Source organism: Syzygium oleosum, unplaced genomic scaffold (assembly GCF_021117445.2).
Source record: "Syzygium oleosum isolate NSW1041296 unplaced genomic scaffold, Sole_v2.1 Sole_v2.10, whole genome shotgun sequence".
Classification (NCBI taxonomy): domain Eukaryota; kingdom Viridiplantae; phylum Streptophyta; class Magnoliopsida; order Myrtales; family Myrtaceae; genus Syzygium; species Syzygium oleosum.
The window spans coordinates 9,282,642-9,288,464 of NW_026607494.1; the positions used below are offsets into that span (position 1 = coordinate 9,282,642).

The 5,823-nt window shown below is 37.0% G+C and overlaps 1 pseudogene; it reads left to right on the forward strand.

The window, feature by feature from the left end:
- The first annotated feature begins 3,475 nt into the window (after positions 1–3,475).
- LOC115662971 (rust resistance kinase Lr10-like) lies at positions 3,476–5,206 on the forward strand (annotated as a pseudogene).
- Positions 5,207–5,823: the final 617 nt, after the last annotated feature.

Below are 5,823 nucleotides of genomic sequence, written 5' to 3' on the forward strand. Positions count from 1 at the left end.
GGAACAATTTTGAGAATCAATTTTTTTTTTCTTCCTTTTCTTGGTTTTTAATGTAGCTTCTAATGTCCGGCCCGATGACCGCCCTCGCCAGATGTGACGAGAATAAAATATTTTAATAAAAAATATTATTAATAAAAAATATTATTAAAATATTATTTATTTTACTGGCCATGGCCGGTGACCAGGCCATGGCCAAAAAAAAGAAAAAATATATTTTTAATAAAAATATTTTAATAAAAAATATTGTTAATAAAAAAAATATTTTACCTGCCATGGCTAAAAGACCAGGCCACGGCAAAAAAAGAAAAAAATATATATTCTTAATAAAAATATTTTACTAAAAAATATTATTAATAAAAAAAATATTTTACCGGCCATGGCCAGCGACCAGGCCATGGCCAAAAAAAATAAAAAAGTATATTTTTAATAAAAATATTATTAATAAAAAAAATATTTTACAGGCCATGGCCGGCGATCAGGCCATGGCCAAAAAAAGAAAAAAAATATATTTTTAATAAAAATATTTTAATAAAAAAAATATTTTACCAGCCATGGCCGGCGACCAGGCCATGGCCAAAAAAAATAAAAATATATATATATTTAAAATATTTTAATAAAAAATATTATTAATAAAAAAAATATTTTACCGGCCATGGCCGGTGACCAGGCCATGGCCCAAAAAAAATGTATATTTTTAATAAAAATATTTTAATAAAAAATATTATTAATAAAAAAAAATTTTACCGGCCATGGCCAGCAACTAGGCCATGGCCAAAAAAAATAAAAATGTATATTTTTAATAAAAATATTTTAATAAAAAAAATATTTTACCGGTCTTGGCCGGCAACCAGGCCATGGCAAAAAAAAAGAAAAAAATACTTTTAATAAAAATATTATTAATAAAAAAATATTTTATCGGTCATGGCCGGCGAGCAGGCCATGGCCAAGAAGGAGGAAAAAAAAAAGAAAAAAAGAAAGAAATATTAAAATATTTAAAAATATTATTAATAAAAAGAAATTTTGTGGCGTTACCAAACGCATTTCTGTTCTTTTTCTATTCCAGGGATGGAATTTTGGACCGTTAACAAACGTCTTAAAATGCTCAGAATCAATTCCGGGCACAGAATTAAAAAGAATCATTTCTCAGCAGAATCTGTTCCCGGGCACAGAATCGTTGTCATGCGCAGCCTAAGAGAACGTAAGGTCTCACCACTCGTCACCGCCATGCGACTACTAATTGGCCCTCAAAATGACCTTGCTAGGGTCTGCCAACCCTTGCCCTAATCTGGCCGAGGGATTGTAGGCCCTAGCCTACTCGTGGCAATGACTATCAGCTGTAGCCCGTTGTTGATTGAGAATCTGCCTTTGGGCTCCCGACCATCTCTCTTAAGTCCCCTTTTCATTTTTTTTAGATGTTCTCTTTTTCTTTTTAATTTATTTTGGGATGTGGTGCCTTTGTGCCATTAATGCATAAGAAATGCCACATCGGCATTTTTCATCACCCAAATTTGGTGAAACTAATGAAAGTCGTCATTCACACAAATTTGATAATTTTAGAACTTGTACACTTTTGAAAACTTTAGGGTTTGATTATACTTTAAGCAAATAAAGAAAGCCCAGTAACCATGCTTTTGACCAGAACAAAGCCATTCCTCTTGTTTATTCGTAAATTAAAGTTGTAGGATTGACAAAACAAGAGATTAACAAGATTTCCCCATCACGGAGCAACAGCGAGACTTTTCTTTGGTGCACGATGTTGACCGCGTTGTTTTTGGTTGACGATGTCGACCGCATGTTGCCTAGGGGAAAAAGAGAAACTTATTTGTGGTGAGATCTCCGTTGAAACATCAAATGCATGCGTCAAACGAGGAACAAATATCTCTCTCCTCACTTTGCAACGTTGCTTAGGCTTTTCAAAATATTACTTACTTGGAAACACTTGAAAATCAAATTTTCGGTACTCATAATTTTAGTCGTATATTTTAATTTTTGTGTACTTCAATACTCGACATATATTTTTTGAGATGTATGATTGTAATAGGAGTCATATTTTCTTCCAATCCCGATTGAAGAAAACTTTCTTCGACCATCCTTCACCTTTAGTACGGTGGATTATAAGTTGTGGACATCATCTATATTAAACTTAAATGACAATTATGTCTACGTTTGTGTTAGATATTTGAATATTAAACCACGCATCCATCTATCAGTTTAAGTTTTTGGATTGGATTTTTTAACATAAAATCAGAGCAGGAGGTCATGAGTTCAAATCTTTCATCCCCTATTAATCTCCGCAATTACATATTTCTACGCTTTAGGCTTACGCCAAATCCAGCCTAACCGTGAGGGGGAGTATGAGAATCTTTTAAATATAATAACACGTCTTAATCTATCAAGTTAAACTTTTGCTTTGGACTTTCTAATAATACTTTGTAACTCACCGATTAGAAGAGTGGCGAGTGAAAAAATATTAACCATTACAAAACCTATAGTTGATACTTGCAGGGACTTTATAGTATAATTAACCAATAACAATATGGATATGATACTAATCAATATAATCTATAGTCCTTTAATCTGGAAAGCATATTTCAGATGCTCTGGTGCATTTGTTAGCCACTGTCTGCCCACTACGTCGAAATGTGCTTGGAAGCTCCACTTTTTTTTCTTTGGACGGCTCTGAGTCATTGTTTGACTTGGGCTTTTTCCGAAGACAACTCCAACTCTTCAATCAGCATACGTCTCTCCAGATTCATCCCCTTTCGATCGAGCCTCTTTACCAAATAACAAAGCCAAACAAAAATCTCTCTCCATTGCACAAATTCTCTCTACGCAGGTGCCAAATGGAGCCCTTCCTATTACTCGTTCTTCTCATAATACAAGCTGGGATTAGTTGTAATGCCCGGGATAATCGCCCGTGTGCCCCTTCAGTGTGCGGCGAGGTTGGTAACTTGAGCTATCCCTTTCGATTGAAGGACGATCCGAAAGGCTGCGGCAACTCAAGATTTAAGCTAGCATGTGAAGATAATCGCACGGTGTTATCTTTGTACAGTGGCCAATATCATGTGAAAAAGATAACCCCCCGGACAACTCTTGGGGTTTCTTTGCTGGTACTACGGAAGTGGTCGATGTCGGGCTGCAAAAGGGAAATTGTTCCTCCCTTCCTCTCCACCAGTTGACGCCCTCCAATTTCAGTGGTGAAGAATATAAACCGTACGACATCTCTGCTAGATTTCCCACGGTAACCATTATGTCTTGCTCAAAGCAGGTGAGATCTCCTTTATATATTGACATCGAACCATGTATAGCTGTAAAAGGGTATTATTTATACGCTGTCATCAATGCAAGGGCATGGGTTACTGAGGATTTTTGCACCATAACCACGTCCATACTTGCAGCAGAATATTTATGGAAAAAAATAGAAGCATCGTCCCAGGAGAATCGTACGATCTCCTACAACGATATCCACAATGCGATGGCCGACGGGTTTTTTATTTTTGTCTGGCCGCGGCCGTACAAGAAAACATTTGACTTTTGCTTCTTAGGGTACCGATATGGTGGGAAACGATGCATACCATACTACAATTGTAAGTATGCCTTTCCATCGAAGAATTTACCTGATCAATATGGTAATATTTGGGTCTAGCTATAGCTCTTGTGATGAATTAAAATTTATAACACTTGTGATGAACAGTTATTATCCCTATACATCTTTGCTTTGAAAGTTGTAATTTATATGTAGGTTTTTAGTTAACTAGGATAATAATACTTCTTTCCTTATATGTGTTTTTCATTCATTACTCGGTTCTGATTATATGCCTTAATCTCTTGCTTTCTGTAGACAATTCTTCCTGGGGTACGGCGCTAAATGTTGCACTGAATACAATTCCTAATGCCGGTTTTGTCTTCGGTATGGACAATTCATTTTTCCTCACATCCACGAAACACTCACGTACATATATGTGAAGAAAACACTCCTTGTATGTGCTTTATAACAAATAAAGAAGACTATACTTTACACTAATCTTAAGGCAATTTTATATACAGCTCACTTCCTGGCAGCAAAATTCATATTCGACGCTCCATGTGTGTTGATACTTCTAGTCTATAAGTGGAAGAGAAGGTATCAAGCAATGGATGCAAACATTGAAGAATTTCTACAAGCTCACAACAACTTTTTGCCCTTTAGGTACTCTTACTCGGATATCAAGAAGATCACAAAGAATTTCAAACACAAATTAGGTGAAGGGGGATATGGTTTTGTGTACAAAAGAATTCTTAAAAGTGGCAATGATGTTGCGGTTACGATTTTGAACAATCCAAAATTTAACGGCCAAGATTTTATAACCGAAGTGACCACAATTGGAAGGATCCACCACGTGAATGTGGTGCAACTTGTTGGTTTTTGCTTTGATTACTCCAAACAAGCTATTGTCTATGATTTCATGCCGAATGGGTCTTTGGATAAGCACATTTTCTATAAGGATGGGAATAATTATCTTGATCATAACAAAATGTATGAGATCTCTCTTGGCATAGCTAGGGGGATAGAGTATCTACATCGGGATGTGACAGGCAAATTTTGCACTTTGACATCAAGCCTCACAACATTCTTCTAGACCATAATTTCACTCCGAAAGTTTCTGACTTTGGAGTTGCGAGACTTTATCCTACCGATCACAGCATAGTATCGTTGACTGCAGTAAGAGGAACCTTGGGATATATGGCGCCTGAGCTATTCTATAAGGACATTGGTGGAATTTCTTATAAAGCTGACATTTATAGTTTCGAGATGCTATTGATGGAAATGGCCGGTAGAAGGAGAAATATAAATGCAAATGTAGAGGCATCAAGTCAACTTTATTTTCCTCTATGGGTTTATGATCAACTTGACAAAGAAAAGGAGGTTGAAATGGTGGATGCCACAGAAGAGGAAAAAGAGACAACGAGGAGGATGATAATTGTTGCTCTTTGGTGTATACAATTGAGCCCTAATGATAGACCGTCGATGACTCGGGTTCTTAATATGCTAGAAGGAGAGATCAATGAACTACAACTTCCCCCAAAACCACTTCTGTATCCGAGAGAGACACTAGTTAATGATGTCAAGACTGAGATTGAACTTGAAACTTTCTCACTTTCTGCGAGTGTTCCAACAATTTCTAGTAGTTACAAGTATGAGCACAATAACAATTGTTTTGTATGATTTTTTCCCCCCGGTAGAAATTGAATGCAAAATAAAAGTAGTACTATCACTTATACATGAAGATTTCCCATCGCAAAATCTTCACTTTTTGCACTTCAATTCACCTGGAATTGCACTGAAATCCCCACTTCATGCACTTTCTGAGTGCGGTGTGAATCTATGGAGCGATCTTGATCGCTCTCCATCTGTCTAAGTTCATATGGTCTCGGCATAAATTGATTTTTCGTCAAACGGTACTATCTTTGCACGCTTGCGATCATTCATATGTAAAATCCCAGTTTCGTGCTAGTTAAGCAAATTCCTTGCGATACTGTTTGCATTGAGCAACGAGTCTCTCTTCTATCTCCACCAATCCACTACAAGCTCCGTCCTTCCCACCAAAATTTATATCTTACCCCCTCGACAGCCGCCCGATCACCCACGTTTACGGCGGCCATCCTTTCCCAAGAAATCTCCAACCTGAACCGCATGTCCCACATTAAAGAAGAAGAGCAAACTCCCTTCCTTAATCCTAACATTTAAATTAATTGGGAGGCTGGTCAAAATGGGCTTGTGACTTGCACATGCCACAGAGGAAACACAGAGCAAGCCGCCTACTTTGCCAAATGAGCAGAAAT